Raw genomic sequence first — 20,004 nt, forward strand, 5'->3', positions numbered from 1 at the left:
GATTTCTTTAAAGTAAATATTACTCTTAAAACGCATGATTTTATCTGCCTTTTGCACAAAACAAACACAAATGCCATTATGTCAAGAGTTAGATTGCATAACGTACTTTATGTTCCCACTTCCTCACCTTTAGCATCCTACTAAGTGGACAATGGGGTTTTCCGTTTGGTTATATAAATTACTGTATATGCTTGAACCTCTAGACTATTAACATTTGATTATCGGTAATGTTATAAGTTCAAGCTATCAGGGAATACTGCAGCTTGCTACTTTTTCATATCGTTAACTTTAATGGAATCTAAGGTGACCAGTAATAGACTTGAAATCATTTGCAGATTTTCAAAATATGGGGTTAAATTTCATTTACAGTATTTACTTTTCTGCCCTACTACATGCATGTGAAAATACGAATGTGTTGTACTTGTTAAATTAATCAGAATTAAATCAAAAATCTGGTCAGATCCTTGAGGGAATTTAACTCTTCCAAAATCTTGCTTCAAAAAGCTTGAGTGAATATAGAGGTATACAAGGAAGGACAGGAATCCATGGATGTTCCTGGAACATCACCTTTCTTCAACCGGAGAGGTCCTCATACAGGCAGGGACCAGCCACAAGAAGGTCCCATTTAATATGATTTGCCAGTGAGAATAAAAAGGGGCAATATCCAATATCACCAGCATTGATGTGGTACAATCAGGAGTAAACAACAGTAAACAGCGTTTACACACGTCTCGTAGTCTAGTCCAGAGCATCATTTTTTTAACTACCCACTGCACGGATAAAAGCGCACTACCTATATATGACTTTACTTACTAAAAGCAAAAACTTGATAAAAAAAGAATTAGGCATGAGATCTACAACATTTTATACACTTTAGAAATTCCAAGAACAAATTCCAGAATCTTGAATTGAATTCTGGGTCTTTTTAAAAACGACAACAAAAAGATGATGCCATAATTTCTGTTCACAGCAAAACGAGGCCTGGTTACTCTACTGGTCAATCTATCAGGCTGCTATGTAAGCAGCTCCTAGTTCAGCTTTCCTGACAAAGAGCTTTAGCAGAATAACAGGTTTCCAGTCACTACTGGGGAAGGAAGTCTGAAAACTTTGCTCTGATTCCCTTACGGTACATCCTTGTTAATGCCATACACCCACGGACGACCCTGCATGTGACCGATGGACACTAGATTGTGAAATAAACAGATAGACTCCACGGGGTCGGGGAGAGCAGAATCCACATGAACTACAGTTCTGTTACTAGGAATGTCTGCGGAAAGTGATTTTGGAGAAATGTTACATTTTGTCTTGAAAAAAGGTTAAGGCATGAGGAATTGAATAATGTCTTCTGAAGTGACTAATCACACAGATGGCATACCAAATCATTACATATGTAAGAAAACATGACATATATAAGATATTTTTACAGTATCAGCAAACAATTCCTGATCAATCAGTAGGCTCAATCTTCCTTACCAAAATATTTGGTAAAGAATAACTGATAGCAAACAAATAGGTAGATCTCATAATCTGTTTGAGCAATTTGCAAATAGGAAAAAAGGTCTAAATTTGATTTGTATATTTTTACTGCAAATTCTCTCTCAAGCTGCTCACCGGATTAATAATGGCTTACACAGTATTTAGAACTGATACACAGACATGCCATAGACATTAAACATAGACATACACTGCTCCGCTCCAAGCTAAACTTTGCACATCATAAGTAAATAACGCTATAAACCACAGAAATGCTGCTTTGGAATTCATTGCATTAAATAATCAATTTTCTGTGGGGTTAGTATTTGTGTGTGCATAGGGTAGTATTTATCTGAATGCAGAAAGCAATTTCACATAAAAATGACATGTAACATGAATTGCTATTCAGTTGTTATAATGAGTTTCCATGGATAAGGATAACAGCAGCAAACCTCAGCCTGAGCTTGGACAACTAATTTGCACACTTGTTCTAGCCTGCAAAAAGGCTGAGACCTGCAAATCAAGGATTGATGCTGAGAGTCTTCTCTCATTCCCCAAGAGAGCTGTAGCCACATTTGAGATCTTGAGGTTTTGCCCTCAGTTATTTTGCCTGAGCTATTATCCTTGGATTACCTTGGATCATTGATTCCACTAATGTAGAATTCCACTAATTACTGATTTAGTGATTCCACTAATGTATGGGCAGTATAAAATCTACCGCTAGATTTAAGATTTAGCTTACCAGTTAGAAGTAAGTATGGGTCTTGCAAATAGTAATACAACCATATTCTTTAATGAGCAGCTAATATTTCTGTTGAGAAGCGAACACAGCTCCCTCTCCTCAAAGACAAACCCTCTTACAATCTTCCCTTTTCTAGGTCTTTTTTTAAAGCACATACATCTGAGTTTAAGATCAATTTTAAAATGCTGGGTAAGAAATAGTACCCTTAAAATGTCTGTCTCTAACAATTTTTTAAAATCTATGCACAAAAATTTAAAAAGCGCCTACTGTAGGCTGTGCTTTTGTGTACTGTGGCAGAATGAATTATGAATGATTGCATCATTTACACTCTAAGTTTAGTTTTCAAGTATGGTTGATTTTGCTTAAATGAGAATCCTGTAGCTATTCAGTAATTAGGACTGATAGTTCTGTGAAGTTCATAATTGGTCCCCAAACAGGTGTTTCCTTTCTTTTTGAAAAAAATAGGTACATTTTCACTCTGCTGCATGTGATTGCATGGAATTTTGCTAAACATAAAAGTATACAATATTTATAACAATTTTTAATTATAAAACCAAAATTATACTTCACTTAAAATGCCTACTCTACTGATGCACTGCATTTGAACTTCATTTAGGCCTCATTTTTGACTGTGCTGTGCACTCTCAACTTTGAACAAAGTTAACGACAACGGCAATTGCTCAACCTGTCACAAAATCTTCTCAGATGGTCTGATAGTATTTTATATGAGTCTCTGTAATGCCAATATAGCAATTTTAAATCACAGATGTGACTAATTTGGACATATAAGGCTGCTTTTCCATATAGACTGTGCCTTCTGCACATAGATAGATGCTTATGTATATATTGAAAACATACGCATTATTGTCCCTAAAAATGAGGTGTCATTTACATTGCCTCCTTGCCAGGAATCACGCAGTACGTACGGGTCACCCCTGTGAAGCTTCCGTGATTCGTCTTAGCTCTGTTATCATCAGTTTGTGTCCCCACTTTGAAAATGGCAGCACCTGGCAATGCTTCATCGTATCTGATTGTTCTCCAACGAGCCGAGCTCACACAAGTTACCTTATCATCAGCGCAGGCAATTTTTATGTAAAGTACCAGTATTGACTACAAGAGACCTGACGGCAGTTTTTAAACCCTTCTGCATTAATAGCCTTCTCACTGCATTTAAACATCCTGTCTCTTAGATGCTGTGACAAATGTGACGCTGCTATTCTACGTCCTAAGTACCCCCTTCTAATGGTGACAACATCTATTCTTCAAGATGGTAATTGCCGAAGGCAATCTATCTTTCCGATTTATGACCACCTTGGGAAAAACACTCCTTTAAAATTACGCAAGTATTTAGTTAGAAATAGGTAATTAACCAGTTACCTTGTTGGAATTAATCTAGGATAGCCACGTATCACAGGATATTAAGGCCTTTCCTTGCACTCAGCCACCACAGAGCGCATCCATTTCATCACTTTCACACGAATGTAGAAGATGGCTGCCAAAGCCGTTGTCCGTGCAGAGCCGCTCGGCAGGAAGCGGAGGCCCCCGCTGTGCGGGGCTGCGATTCGCTCGAGAGCCAGGTCAGCGCGGTCCGACCAGGGAGGGCTCGCGCCGGCGCGGAGCCGCTGCCGCCCGCGCGGCCCCGTCTCCTCGCCTCTCCTTCGGGCAGACCGGGCGGCTAGGCCGGAACGTCTCCGGGACACGTTGCTTTGGTAGCTGGCACAGCACAGCCCTGTTTCTTGGTTGGAGCTGTCGGAGTATTAATAATGTTAATTCATTCGAGTGAATGCTGACTAATTCTGTGAGCTCTCCAGCATTCAGCATGCCGGTGGGATGCTACAGGTTTTATATTTTAATTATATTTCGTTATTGACAATCTTTTTAATTGGAGAATAATGGTTTCCAAAAAAAAAAAAAAAAAAAAAAAATTGTAGGAGGTAATAACTTTCTGTGAAAAACCTGCTTTTTGTTCTAAAACTGACAGTACTTCTTCTACTTGTTTCATCTGAAAATTTTTGAATGCTTCAGACAAAAAAATAGATTTTCAATGAAAAGTCACATTTTGCTGTAGGTAATTTTGGTTTATTGTAGTCACCTCAACAGCCACCTACCACAACTCAACAGTACCTGCTCTAAAATGCATCATAATCCCTATAAATGCTTAAACTCCATTTATCCGTGCTCAGCCTTGACTACCACACTGCTTTTCTCCCACATTCTTTTTCTTTATTCATGACCACAGATTAACTTACTTAGCTCCTTTCCAGTTCGCAGGCTCGTGTTTGGTCCGCCAGGGTGCTAAGCACTGCCAGCTCTCCTTGAGGCCCCGAGAGGCTGCAGTGCGATCTCCGTCCGGAAGACGCTCGTCCCCTCTTTATCAGCCCCAGACAAGTGGTGGCAGAGCCAGTCCCCTCTGCTCCCACGGCCACGCAGGCTGCACGGACAACGAGGGTCCAGCATTCAGGGCCTTCCCCCAGGCGATGCTATCTGGCCAACACTCCTCAGACCAATATCCCCAGCATGCCACTGACTAAACAGAGTAATTAAACTCCATGTTTTACACAATTATAGTTCATTTTCCCCTTAAACAGTCCACGGAGAAAAGCTCTTAGCAAAGCTGTAAAAATTTATTCCATATCCAATATTAAAAAAAAAAAATCAAGTGTACGCTGCTGCGCCTCATAATTCTTTCTGTGATTCAGATGTTTGGCAACAAGTTTTTTTGTCACTGAAATTAAAAATGAGAGGAATAAATGACAACTATTTATCACATAAACATGCAGGACTTCAAAAATTACACATTCATCTGGATTTATAAATGCGCACAGATTTATCCAAAACCTCCTCCAGGCAGCTTCATGGCTGTGTATTTTATTATCATAAATGACAAGACGCTGAGCAACAGAACGTACCTGCTGAAGGGCTAAAGCAAAAGCCAAGGACAGGATATCTTAGGACAGAGCAGAAGTTCTAAAAGGTCTGAATTCAATCGTAATTAAGTCCCAGCTTCTTTTGGGTCTCAACCCCTCTCCGCCGTCGTTCTGTTCGCCTTCCCGACGGAGCCAGAACAGGAGCGCTGGAGAGCCGACACCTCCCCGATCGCAGAATCAAAGCTGGGCAAACGGCGCTGGTGGCGCGGTCGTCCCAGCTCTCAGTATGATAAATAACTGCTTGAGGGAGTACAGAAAGCGTTCGTGACGTTTTGATGGGGCAGAGGGAAGCAAGTGTATGTATGTTTTGTGCCTTGTTGGGAGATAAGAAGTGTGAGAACTCCAGATTTCAAAACTTATCGACACGCCTCCGAGCCCTCCGCAGCAGATGCCGCCGCTGTCTGCAGAGCCAGGGCTCGGGAACCGCCGCGGTCCCCGCGGGGCAGCCCGCGCCAGACTCAAGCGGCCGGGGGAAACGCGGGCCCGAGGGCACCAAGCAACACGGCCCGGCCTGACCCACCTGCGAGGGCAACAGCTCGGTGGTGCCACGCGGCTCAACCCATAGGATGCGAGAAGCAAAAGCCCCAGAAGACTTTATGTGAGAGAGAACATACGTTGTGATAAAATACAGCAGCGATGGCCCTCAAAGAGCGAGCGCGAACACTGCGCAGGATTTCTCTGATCTGGCAGGAGAATGTGGAACTTCTCCCCTCTGGCCCCCCATAAATGGCCAAATCATCAGATGTTAATAAACACATGCAAAGTCTTAATAGATTACTGAGAATTTTGCCTAAGATTTCAGCAGGCGGTCCCATAAGGATTTATTATGTAAATGAGAGAATATGAGCAAAATTAATAAGATGTTTCATGTATTTTATAAGAAGGAAGAAAAATGTGTTTCCTCTTTTCAGAAGAAAACAGGTGGTAACCATTTTACGATACAAGTCTGTCCCTATGTAATAGCAACAAAAGAACCTATATCATCCCAGAGAGTCATACTCTATTTCCTTCTGCTATTTGTGAAGGAAAAGCAATGTGACAGGCAGGGCTGCAAGCAGAGGAATTGCCCACAAGATGTTTTACAAATTGCAGTAGAAAAGCTTTTGAAAGGGAAGCAAAATACAGGAGAGCAGAAACAATTCGATATGCAGCACTCTAAATTCAGAAGTGCCAGCAGGCGACGTGCAGTTCCTCAGAGTTTCAAAAAACAAGTTTGTTGGGTTTATTTATTTATTTACTTCACAGAATAAATTCTCCCAAAGCAGAACTGCACACCTTCTAAAAACAACGGCGTCTGGTACTGGTGCCTTTACGTACCTCTAATGAAGAAATTGAAAAAAATACCGGATTATGGAGCTGGAGTGCACCCAAACCCAAGCAGTCAACGCGCTCTCGTTCGGGCGTACAGCTCGGGTGTCCTTGCCTCCGGGCAGCCTGGGGCCGCGTGTCCCCTGCGGCAGCTCGGCGGCGCCCTGCCGGGCCGTGCCCACGGCGGCGCGGGGCACGGAGCCCCGAGCGGGGCAGGGTGGCCGGAGGGACCAGGCTCAGTGCTCTGGAAAGGGGAGGATCAGACTTCCTATTTTTGATAGGGATTGCTTGGGAGGGCTCCTGCAGAGCCGAAGAGGGGAACGCATTTCACAGTACACGCGCGAATAGACCGGCAAGCCGTGAGCCCACGACCCCGAGCTGCTGGCTTCCTGCGGACTGTTAAAGCATCTTGCTGTTTCTAACAAGTTCTGTTTTCTGTAGAAAATTATTATTCAAATGAGGCAGCTGTTATTAGATATTTTTGATTAGCTGCAGGAGCTAGAGAATTCAAAGTTCTAGTAAAACAGTGTGTTCACTTGAATTAAAAAAATAGGGTGACTCTTTTGAACTAAGGCTGTGGTCTCTTTTAATAATGGTATTATTTGGCTTAATAACTCCTTGCCAACACAGGTGAATAGGTCAGGAACTAATCTTCTCCACTTCACTCTGCCATTTGCTGCTGCTTCCAAGTGCTCCGCAGTGTTGTGACTGACTTGCTAATGTGTCCTGCTTGCTAATGGGTCTTTTGAGGGCTTTTCTTGGCCGGCCCGTGTCCCTCACGCCGCTCCGTTCGCTCCCTGTGTGAGTGTCTGTCTGCTGGCACCTAAAGCACACGCTCCACATTGGCTCCCTGTGCTCTTCATACTGAAGGACAGAAGCGGCTGCCTGGTGATTTTGATTTCTCATCTCTCCATGTCATTTCTAAGTATTTTTATCCAGGATCATAATCTTTTATAGACATTTGTTTTTGAGGGTGTCTGATTTTACACTTGGGGTAGCTCCAGCTCGCACAGCCATATGTTACCATTGAGACTGCATTTGAGCTTAAAACTCTCACTTTTGTTCTAGTGCTACATGGCTTTCCTTTCTATATTCTGCTACATTTCTATTTTCTGCCACAAATATCTCTCCTATTTTTAATATGATCCTTACTGAATTTAGTGTTGGCTAGTATGAGAGCTATATAATCCTACTGGGGTACGTTCCCTTCTAATGGAATGGTTTTGCCTGGCATCTGGGCTTGAAGGCTTTTTTTTTTTTTTTTTTGGCATCAGTGATTTTAACTTGCTGGACTGCTCTTTTTGCCTGTTTTTGTCCATCTCTCTTCACAAATTGACCTAACGGGTGATACTTTATAGTGTCTATTACTCCTAGGTGATATCAGCTTTCCTTCCAACAGCGAAAAGAATAGAAATGAATCAGCCTCTTACAAGCTTGGGCCCACTATTTCTAGAGTTAAAACACTCCTGCTTTGGGCTAAAAGAAAATTTAATTTGTTTTTCTTTAATTTAAAGAAAATCTCATGAACAGCAGAACTAGCCAGCCCTCACCATTTTGGGTTGAAGATATGTCCTCAAGATGGGGCCTTAGCATGCACCACAAGGAGCTCATAAAATTACAGTCTGCAACAAGTGCTTTCCCAGAGCCATGTTAGCACAAGTCCACCAATGGATACAGAAATAATTCAAAGCTTTTTTCTTCTTGCTTTTGCCTGCCAACAGAGTCCTAACGCTGCATTGAACTTTAAATACAGAAGGATGCAGATAGGGCCTGGATCATGTGCCTGGCAGAGGAAGGCTCCTTGCCTGCTGACCTGTCCATGTAGAGCCATCCAACTTGTGGTGTTGCATATCTTACATTTTCCTATGGCTTGAATTTCAATAATTATTTCAATATACTCTTCAAAACAATTGTACTGCTTGAAGTGATGGGGAAAAATCAGCCATATATAATGAAACAGAGTGAAAGAGAAAGATGAGTTTGAACACGACTCATAACATACGATTCTTCACCCATTGTATTTAAAGCAATTATATCTGAAATGCCTGGGGAATTGAAGAAAGATTTTTCTCACTTGACAGGACGCATGATGTGGTAGGTGCTACAGTGCCTTTTTTGTAAGATACACCTATCTGAGATCCCCCACAGTTTTTCTACAAAGCCTTCTCCAGTCTACTTAACCTTCATTAGTGCTGTCATGATCCACCTCCCAGAAAGAAGAAGAGATACAAGAAAACTGTTTCATCTTCATTTTGTGAATGAATTTCGTTGTGAAATCTTTTATCAGATAAGAATACCTTCTTGTGAAGAGCGGTGCTATGCACTTTTGGCACCAAAAAGAATGGTAATACACTTTTCTGACAAACCAGTATAACCGTGCTGTATCTTTTATTTTATTATGGATTTTCATGAATCAGCATGCTAGCCTTTTTAGCCCAGAAGCTTAGTTTAAAAAATGAGGTTCTAGTTAAAGGTCGCAACTGTTTAGTGCATGTTTGCAAATATCACTGTAGAAATACACACATATATATATATGAATAAGTTGTAACAGTAAGGTGCAGATTTTTATAGTGTGAATAGTGCAGCTGATACAGATCTAACTTACTCCTCATGCAAGTCTAGAGTTCTTCTATGATTGCCATAAAATCACCCCAGATGCCCACCAACATAAATTAGACCAGAATCAGCTTATTGTTTCTCACTAGTAGAACAAGATGTTACTAATGCAATGTCTCTTAACTTTGTCTCATGTGAACAATGTAACTGTTCCAAGTTTGTTCTTATCTCTCTGTTTCATTATCTTCAAGCATTTGTTCAACTCTTCTCTATAAATCTTTGCAGATCCCCAGTATCTGTCAGCTCTTGGCTATTGTGTATCCCTTGGGCATGCAAATAGAATAAATGAGATACTAATTTCTCGTAGGTGGAACTATTGTTTTGTCTACCTACATATGTACACATATAGAAAGAAAGATTCTTCTTATTCCAGATGTTCAGGCATACAGGAAAAAAGATTCAGTGAGTTGGAACCTTTTTGTAAAATTATTCTTTGAAAAGCTCTCTAGCTGTCTATCTCACTGAGAATTTTCCTGCCCTCCTAATGTAGAATAGCCTGTCATTCACAGATGTGTCTACACCTGCAAACCTAGCACCCAACATTATGTTTCCGAATAGAAGAAAGAATAAGTTGGGAAACAAGCGATGTGCTCTATACCGCGTGTTTTCCTACTGATGGGCACACAATGTATAGAAGGAATTCCCATTGAGAAAATTTCTTTTCCCATGAAGAGAAAATTGCTTGTGCACCAATTTTTCAGGAACACGATATTCTGAAAATTTAAAACTTTATCTCACTCAAGAGCCTTTTCTTAAGTTCTAGAAAATATCAGGTAAAACATTATTCATTGTAATATAGCTTTTTGTCCAATTTTAGTTGCAATATTAATTCATGTCTATAACTGATGTACTAGTACATATTAATAATAACAGTAAGCAGAACAACAGGTCTATATAAAGCAGGTCTCCTGTAAACATAGATGTCCAGTTTACCAAGATGGCAAAAACTGTAATCTTTAGAGAGTTAGAAGAAATATGTGAGAAATTTTCTTTAATTTTTTCTTTAATTTTTGCTGGAGAAATCAGCTGTGTATTTTTTTTTTTTTTTTTTCACAGGCATCACTCTTCTGGAGCCTCATTTATTCCACAGATCTGCAGTGTCACTGTCTATATACCATAATCAGCTTATACATCTGACACAGTTTTCTGCTGTGAAACTTTAGAGATCCATGAGAGTCATGTTACCAAAAGCGATATAGACAGTTTTAATATTTTGATTCTTGGTATAAAATGTTTTGAGCTAGCTTGATTTCTTCGATCTCTGTAATTTCTTCTTCACCACTGTCCCTTTCCTACTCTGCATAGAGGGAAATTGTGCTAAAAAAGGTGTTTTTAAATATAGGAAATGATCTTACTATTTCTTTTGAATTCCATCATTAGGGGAATTCATTTTCAAAAGAGACTTGCTAAGACCCATGTCACAGTGTTGCCTTCCCCACAATTAGCAGAAAGCCATGCCATTGAGTCATTTGTTATATCCTTTCCTGCCAGACAATACAAAATTGGTTGCTCTTCTTGTCTCTCCAAAACAATATTTTCTGCACAAGTTCTTTTTTTCTTTTCTAAAATGAAGTCTTTCCTTGTGAATGGTGCCTGATTGACAGCCTCAAAAGCTCCATTTTTCTTTATATAGAGAGCAAATCCACAGTCAAAGTTTGCAGTGTGAGATTGCCCATAGCGACCTGTACACCATGCCCATGCTGGTTCAGTAGAGCTCACCACGTTAAATTAGGCGCTAGGGAAGCCTGCATGTGACCTGAGCCCCGATGAATCTGACAGCTGAAACCCAGCTACTACAAATTCCATTAATTTTTGCTATGTGACTTCAATCTTTGAAGAATTATGTTGAAACTACATGTTTATTTCACATTGAGTTGGGTGTGGATCTGTCTTTGTTATCCTTAAAATCCTCTGAATCTAAATCCTATCTTTGGCACCTTTTTTCTCAGTGAGTAGCTCTTCTGCAGCAGGAGTAACACCATTTAACACTTCTTTGTCCTAGGCGACCAGCAAACACATTTCTATCCTATTTCTGATGATCCTCTCACTGTATTGCATCCTAAATCTGTATCTGGGTATCCACAGTATTTCTGGGCTTATATGGACTCGCTGTCTTGTCTCTCCTCAAAGGCTGCCAGGCTGTCAAAGTCCATTTCAGACCATAGGCAGCATTGAGTTCATACAACCAGTGTCATATCCTCTTTGAAAAGGTGCTTTTCAGGTACCTGTGTGTGTGCTAGAGGCCCTAGATTGGATTTCTCTCTTTGGCAAACTAAACAACAAGCCCCTGCCAAAGAGCGAAGACACCTATGAGATTCACTAAACTTAAATGAAATTCAGTTTTTCAAGACCTGACCTTAGCAGGTGAACCAATGCAGAAAAGCTTTGGCAAAAAACAGCTGAAGACAAGGGCAACTGCGCTAAAACTCCTTCTCAGCAGGCCACAGTAAGAGGAGCCGGAAACCATTACCATGAGCTATCAGGAGCAGACTAAAGAACGAGCCCCCTGGCCAATTGCTACGCGCAGGTGAAGCTGCCCTGGGGAGGGGACGGCCAGCCCCCGGGAGGCCCTGCCGCTCCTGTGGCACTTGGGCCTGGCCAAGAGGATGCATTTCTTGACAGTCAGAAATCGTACAATAAAGCAGATTTACATGTTTCATCAATCCTTATGCAAAAATCTATACAACAGAAGGAGATCTATTATTAAATATAATGAACTGCATTATCTTACAAACTGTACAAGGAGGGATTTAAATCTCATTTCTCTGGATCTGGCTGTTCATTACCATTTGGGGAAGAATTAGAAACTAAAGCTCTCTTTCTGCCTGTTGTCTTTTAATCCTCTCCTTCTTAAGTCAATATAGCATAAAAGTGCCACAAACTTGATGCTGTGACATTTTATGCTCCTGCAGCAACAAATCCCCAAAGCATCAGATGTACTTGCCTATATGTCCCTCTTGAGCTGCTTCCCAAGCCTACTGCCCTGTTCATCTGTTCATGCCCCCTCTCTTCACCTTCCTCCCGCAGAGCTCCTCACAAGGTGAGGGGAGATGGGAGGTGAAAAACTCAACTATATTGCAAAGCAAATGTTTACTGCAGGCACAGATACAGGAAAAGCAACTGTAAAACTGGCTCTCAGTTTCACTAATTCACTCTGCTTTGGGTTAAGATGAGGTTTTATGAGGCAAGTAGCCCAAATTAGGCTTCAGAGACATTTCAAAAAGCATGGAGATTTTAAGGTGTTATATGCATTCAGGGCTGCTTGAACCCCTTGGGCTCAGAACAATTACTGCAGAATGCTATTAATTTTGTAGTGTGCTTTATGCTGAACTGTAGGTGTCATAAAAGAGAACTAAAGACGAAGAGCATACTTTATTTTGGCATGCATTCTGCAAGCAAAGCAGCTCCCCTGGGACGCCAGTATAACTGGGGTGTACTTACTCTAAAAGCTGATTATAACTGCTTCAGATAGAGGCCTGCAAATGCAGCTCTTCAAATTTATTTACCTGATCTTCCTTCTCCTGCTATAGCCACATCCCCACAGCATCCTAATCTCTACAAAGTTGCAGCACCGACCACAGCTGCTCATGAGAACCCGAGTGCCGTTCACGCGAGAATCGTCATGGCTATGGCGCCGTTTTCAGCCAACGGACAGTAGTGAAAGTACCTCTCCTAACACCCACTGGACTTCACGAAGGAAACCACTTGTTAGTTTGATTCCATCCTAGAATTTCTCTTCTTCCTCATAAGTGTATTACCGTATGCTGGGAAGTGCTGGGGGGGGGGGGGAATATTCCTCAAAAAAAGAGCACAGAGCAGAGCAGCAAAAAGTTGTATTATGAGACATTTCCCAGAACAATAAGCTCAAGTGCAGAACTTTGCACCAATTAGCAAGAAAGATACTGAAGTCAAAGTAAGAAGGTGGTTTGGGACTTTAGCTTCTCTATAGTTAAGCACTGGGTGAAGAGATAACAAACTAACTTCATTTAACTTCTCCATCAAGACTAGCCCATAGGACAACAGCAAGGAGTAGTATGGAGGAGCGGGGGTGAAGGGGATGCTGCAGTCAGTCACCACATCAAGCTGTACAACATCCTGTTACTTAAAAGGACTCACAACAACCTAGGTTGTGAGACATCGTGATCAAGTAGTAGTACTGCATCCATCAGAAGGTACTTAGAGGATAATTGCCTTGAAATTATCCTAAAGGACCATTATCCTAGATGTGGAGTGCCAACTTTTAAAGGAAATAAAGAAATGGATTCCGTGTGAAACAGGATGACACAAGTTGCTGTGGCCCTCTTCCCAGCACTTTTCACTCTGACCATATAAAATTCTGTTTCCATAAAGTTATCCTGCGTTGTTAGCTAGGCACTTACTCTCTGTCCCAAGCTACTGCAAAGTGGTGCAGTCTGGTATCAAACACTTGCCATACTTCATTTCAAAATCTGTTGCATTTTAGTACCAAAGAAACAAAGAGCATCATCTTAGCTTACTCTGGGGTAAAAAAATGTCTACACAAATTATGTGATTACCATTATGCTTGAATGTATTGTATTTTCCTGAATCTTCTTAAATCTAGGTTTCTTCCAAATTAAAAAAAAAAAAAAAAAGACTTAATTCATAATACATAAGGAGTATAGTAATGGTCACTCTTAAGCACATTTTAATAAGTCAATTTAGTCACTAGGCAGTCTTTATGGTTATATTTGAGGGGCAGTTACTGATTTACTACCTTTTTCTGTTACTAAAAAATCTTCACTGAGCTCATGATTTCCATTAATTTGTCAATCAGCTTTACTCAAAAATCACTTCTGCAGGTTATGGAAAGTACCCTCTATCTTGATGAGAAACTTCCCGGAGAAAATTTAAGATTTGATATTCAAAACACGAGCTGGGTGCAGCATCACTGCTTCTCCCTGAATAGATTAAAATAAATCAGGAAGAAAGCTTGAAGAAACTGGGCTGTTTCTGTTATAAAGAGAAAGAAAATAAGCAGGATTAAGTGAATAACAGATAACCTTAAAGCTTTTCCTTTTATGTGCTGCAGAAACCTTGTCCAGTGCCTTGTTCCTAAGAGGAAAACAGGATACTGTAAAGTTTATTGGCTTGGTGTAGAGTTTAAACTTATTTCATCTTATGACAGTCGTAAAACATAACTCCATGGGGAATACAGGGTAAATGCAGAGTTTGGACTTAAATCCTTTTCTGTTTTCATTGCCTCTGTGCTTTAACTCTACACCAACTGACTTGGCAACTCATCTCCCTTGGTTATCTCCTAAAACACTTCTAGTTCAAATACGCAGACATATGAGCTAGATGCTCACTTCTCTCCGTCACTGAGGGAGCAGAACCTAGGTGTATTTGCTGGAATTAAGTATGTGGAGAACACAAGCCTGTCTTAAAGCAGCAGTATAGAAATCAGAAAATACTTGATGCTATTCACCTAGCGCTCTGTACCAAAAGCCACAAGAAAAATCTAAACAGTTATCTGCAGAATATTAGAAAAGTTACAGATTCTTGGGCTCTCGACAGAGGTTGCTGTCCATCATTTTGTCCATGTACTCTACATGGACATGTACTCTACACATAACCATGTCCCAAGAAATAAAAGAATGATGCAGTCAGAATTAGAGCAGGTATCACCAAACATCTGTGAATTATGACAACTAAACAAAAAACCTCTCCCATTAAGTTCATAATGTTGTAACACAGCAGTCCATTCCTTCCTAAAATATCCATCCATCCTTTCCATTGCTGCTTAAGTTGGAAAAAAATCTGTCACCATGATGAAGAATTTGTTCCTTCTCAAATAAGTAGGCAGGCAGGGAGCCCAGGTACAAGCAGCACCCCATACACTGCCATGCTTTTTGCTCCATACTCTTTCCCACATGTTTGATCACTGTCATTTTATACTGCCTGCTATAAATACTGTATTGATTAATGAACTGCAAGAAAAAACAAAACAAACAAACAAAAAAACACACAAAAACCACTGTTTTGTTCTGCATTTTGCAAACTCCCATTAAAAATGTAACACAGAACTGAGAATAAGGTACTACAATCACATTTTCATATCTTTTCTGTAACAGGCTTCTCATTCTTCTCTTGCATCCCACTACAAACAGTTCATCTGAGCATAAAGGAATGGCATACATTTCTCTGTTTGTCAAAGGAGCTCCATTTACATTTCCATGGTGACATACACAGCTCTGTTCTTTGTTACTCAGGAGTAAAATGTGCAGGATCTCTGCCACATACTAGAAATGCCAGTACATGCAATTTTAATTGCAAAAAGTCCTCCCCCCCGCTTTAATTCTATTACTTCTGGCTTGCTCACTTGCCAACTCTCTTGGCATTACTGGCTGCTTCACAACACCCAATTTCTTACGGAGAGGGCAGGAAGCACAGCCTTCAACCAGGCATCCGGTAGAGGTCCAAATCCTGCCATCCTCACTTTTTGCTAAATTGTTGTTTGCACCCAGTTTCCATTAACTGCAGAGAGACTTTTGACTGCATAAAAATGGAGCGAGGTTGTTCAGATCCGGCCCGGTGGCTGCAGGGTACAGAGCTCCAATCCCCCTCAGCAGGACCGCGTAAGTGAGCAGGCTCCACCTGCAGAACCAGCCGTCAACACTTCAATCAGCCCTCTCCTCTGGAAGGAACATTTTCCATCCTTTGACCTGACATGTTAGATTACTCTGGCCTATGGAGTGCAAGTCTGAGAGACACTGCAAAGACAGAATCTGTTTCTGCATCCTGGCCATATAAATCATCATATTTCTCCATTTACGCAGTCAGATGTATGGGCAATAAAATGTTGTTGGCTTGACTTCTTACGGCTCACTCAGGTTACAGAATACAAAAAAATACTGGACCAGATTCTCGCCTGGCAGAGCTGGCAGAACTCCAGGAAATAATTTTGCCCATTCTTTTTGAAATTCCATCATGTTCTTTTCAATATCGCTTTTCTTCTTCCTTGCAAGGCAAATGTAATATTTCCTTCCTCTAACACAGCCCCATCGATTCCCTGCAGTTTCACAGGGAGTGAAACTTGACTCCTGTTGCCAGCCTCAAAAATCAAATCAATCACGTGCACATTTTAAAGTATGTTTTGTACAAATGCCCCAGGGCAAAAGCACAAAGAATGTAAAATACTATTAAAATAAATATTTAAATAGCTAAATAAGACAAATGGATTTTTCATTTTGACCTAAAAATAGAAAGCATTTTGCAGTTGTAAAACATGAAGGAATCGCATTTCATAGCTGTGGAGCCCAGTGAATAAATGGATAGGGTGCATTAGGTACTGTCCATACACACACATGAGCTAAAAGCCTTTTAGAAGCTGAAAAATGTCCCTTGATTAAATGTTCAAAAGAGACAGAACCAAGAGACGCAAGCCCTTGTAAGCTGAGATCAAACTTTAAAGTCAAACCTATTATTACAGTAGGTCAATTAGGTTCTTTTCAAACAGGGCTAATACAATAGAAAAAAAATCATCTATGAAGCTATTTTCAGGAACTGATAAGGCTTTGCTCAAAGTAACATCAAAGGCTGGATGTTGGAATATTCACAAATAAAAGATATCTTGATACAATCAAGTCAAGATTAAAGTTTCTGTAACTACTTTGAATAAAAAGTCTGCTGCTTTACAGGGACTGAAATACAGTAATTTCTTTCTGTGCCTTTTTTTTTTTCCTTTTTTTTGAAGAGAATTGCTGCTGCCATGGCCCAGCAGTTCTCCTCTCTCCACTGCCCTTCAAGAAGCAGCTCTTATCCTACAGCCTCTCCTGGAGTGGCCTTCTGTTCAGATTGTTTTGCAAACTATTTTAATATTATGGAGTCCTGGCTACTACACAAAAAGTGTCTGTATTAGCTACTCAAATTAGTCAGATGAAGAGAGTGCGAGTACCCCAGGTAATGCAGATATAACCTGGATTACACAGTTTGATATATAATCTGAATTTAACTAAAATGTGCTGTAATTCCTTTTGGAAATCTGTGACCGGTGGGAAGCAGAGAGAAGATACCTTCTTAAATTACAATTTATTTTAGCAATAGTACCCAAGCATTTAGGGAGAAATATCATAAAAAATACAGAAACCAAAACCAAGCAGTTTATGTTAATGACCATTTTTTCCTGATCTTATTAAAGCCATGTGAATCTAGAAAAGATGCAGAATCCTCAAAATGAATAGTTTTGGGATTATCCTTTACCATTTTCCAAGTATTTGGAGGGATGTTGTTATCCTGAACCATTCTTTTCCTTGCTGCTTGCTTTTTTCTGAATAGGAAAGCAAAACTTCTGGCAGAGAGTTTCTTCACAAATGTGAATTATTGTTTTTCAGTGGTGCTTTTTGGTGCAGGTGATATTCATCTTTTAGGGCTTTTCAGTACTGTTGCTGCTGACCACAGTATTATTTAAAATTTACTTCCAGCGTACTTTGCTACTGTTGGAATGGAAACTTGTTCCCTTCCTCTCAGAGATCAAGAGTAGCATAATATAGGAACTCTGCCTCTTACTACCATGATTTACTTCACATGTATCACAGCTTTTAATGCAAATGTGGCTAGTGATTCACTTGCAGCCAAAGAATAAAAGGACCTAATTTTCTATAAGTTAAGTCAGGTGGATTAACACCTCCATAAATGTATTAGCTTAAAAACGCAGACATAAGAGACATCAAAAATTATTATCCAGTTTTGGAAATAGGAAGTCTATATGGTGAATATCCAAATTTTATTTTGTCTTTATTTACAGGAGAACAGTTATGGCCATGATTGATATGCTTTTGCAAGGCTTGGATCGGATGGCCTTTTATAATGCTGATCTTTACAATTATGGCGATGCCGTGATTACTATAGAGTACAGTCCGCCTCTTCTGACTAACTCCATTCTCGGATTTAAAATCCTCGCTCTGTTGTTCTTCGCTGTTGCATGCGGTTAGAATACTGCACATTAGCAAAGCCTTTGTCTATGTGCTTGATAATGTCACTGCACTGAAACCCATTCTCTAGAAAAAAATATTGGCATGTTAATCAATACCTTCCTGATTTCAAGTACCAGCTGACACTGTTTTCACTTATAGTATAACAAGGAGAAAATTCATATAATCAGAGGGAAATTGAATCGAGACTTACATGGTTGATCAAATGTCCTTTTCTCTTTTTCTTTTTTTTTTTTTTTTTGGTGATCAGCGAAGTGAAACGGCATTTAATGCCACGTACAGTTAATGCCACACGGGATCTTTTACATACGCAATTGCTAAAACATACTACAGAGCCCGAGGCCACCTTTACCCCTTCAGGGCAGGGGCGTCCTGGGAGTCAGGAGCAGGGGACAGGCCACGAACCACCAAGGGCGCCCGCCGAGCCCGTCCGGCGCAGGAGCATCACGGCGCTGGCCATCGAAGCTCCCACAGCGCCCACGTCTCGACACCAGACAGCAGTGAAACTTCTTAAAACCCACCACCGCTCTTGCCTCTTGCTCCAGCGTCAGTGCAGCTGTGCCTGAGCCCTTGCTTGCAGCCAGCATTCCCGCGCCTGCCTGCTCAGCCCCTGCCTCCCGCGCCCGGCGGCCGCCTCGGGCTATCTCAGTCCTGGGATTCCTGCGGCTAGCCTCAAATCTATCTTTAGAGCCGCTAAATCTCTACGGAAAGTGAGCCGGACCCAAAGCAGGTACTCATATTAAAAAATCACATAAAGTACGTTGAAAAGCTTGACTCTTTCTGTGATGTTTTTGTGACAATTTTCACTGAAACTCAAAATATTTTCCAGAGGTCTTTATCATAGATTTTAAACTGTAGAACTTCTGCAAAACAGCTATCACATTCTGAAATTTTCTTTCGTCCTGAATCAGAACAACATGTCAAGAACGTGGATCTTCCTAAGAATTAAATTTTCTGAAAGGATTTTTTTGAAAAATGTCAAATAATATTAGAGAAACAGTTTGTCTCACTAATGCCTTTCATTTCATTTCAATATCATTTTGTTCTTACTTTTAATTTATTATATGCTATTATAGGAAGTCAAAATGAAATGGCTTACCTGGCTTTCAAGTCTAAACTTTATTATCACAAAAAATTTTGTTAAAGCAAATATATTCTTCTGAAAAGTTTTGGTTAAATTAAATCTGCATTTTCTAGTGGAAAATTGCTCCATCACATTTTTCTTTTTTACCAGCTTTAATTTGGATCTTAGTGGCTTAGTGCTGTGGCAGAATTCAGAGATATCTGATGGATGTTCTCAATTATATACAATACCTGTGGCTACAAAAGGCCAAGCTGGCACTCAGGAATAATCAGCATTTAAGGATGCTTGGATGTAGGAGAGAAATGCATTACAACTTCTCAAGTAGTTACACAATGAATGATTCTCCTTATGCTCCCTTATTGCAGAGATCTTCAAGTGTCTGCTTAAATAGGAGTCATGCAAAGCCACCTTCATACTGGATATTGCAGATATAAGCCCTGTATATAGACATAAATAGACTAAATATTGCAATACCTTAAGTTTTATGACTTGGCAAGAAGCTAAGTAAAATGGAGAGCTGTAAAAATAAAAACTTTCAGCTCCACTAAGCTGAAAACTGGTATCTAAAGTATCAGAAATATAGCTGCTGGTTCACATAACTGAAAAGCTCATCCTCCCAAAGGGTTCTTCTCGCTTCCCCCCCACCAACTTGACTACTGTTGGTATGACGCCGAACAAGATGATCATAAAACATGAGCATTATCAGTTTGCTGAAGTGACTCAGGTCTACATGTTTTAATCAAACCTAGATTTTTCAGTCCCCAGTTTCCCCCAGAAAAGGTTCTCAACAGAAGGTCACAGCCTCAGGCCCACTTAAAATAGGATAGAAATAATGATCGTAAGGAAAGTGCTTCTGGAGGGATTCAAGAGTAGCAATTATTCTCATGATGTGAGGCACACTTG

The 20,004-nt window shown here is 40.4% G+C and overlaps 1 protein-coding gene across 4 annotated transcripts in view; it reads right to left on the bottom strand.

Moving 5' to 3' along the window:
• Positions 1 to 18,304, bottom strand: part of SEMA6D (semaphorin 6D) — a 238,676-nt gene extending 220,372 nt beyond the window's left edge. For all 4 annotated transcript variants that reach the window (XM_062583985.1, XM_062583983.1, XM_062583984.1 and 1 more), the window contains exon 1: positions 18,211 to 18,304. The gene's annotated coding sequence lies outside the window, so the exon portion shown is untranslated. The remainder of the gene's footprint in view (positions 1 to 18,210) is intronic.
• Between the last annotated feature and the right edge of the window lie 1,700 nt (positions 18,305 to 20,004).

This window comes from Rhea pennata, chromosome 10, assembly GCF_028389875.1.
Source record: "Rhea pennata isolate bPtePen1 chromosome 10, bPtePen1.pri, whole genome shotgun sequence".
In the NCBI taxonomy this organism is placed as follows: Eukaryota; Metazoa; Chordata; class Aves; order Rheiformes; family Rheidae; genus Rhea; species Rhea pennata.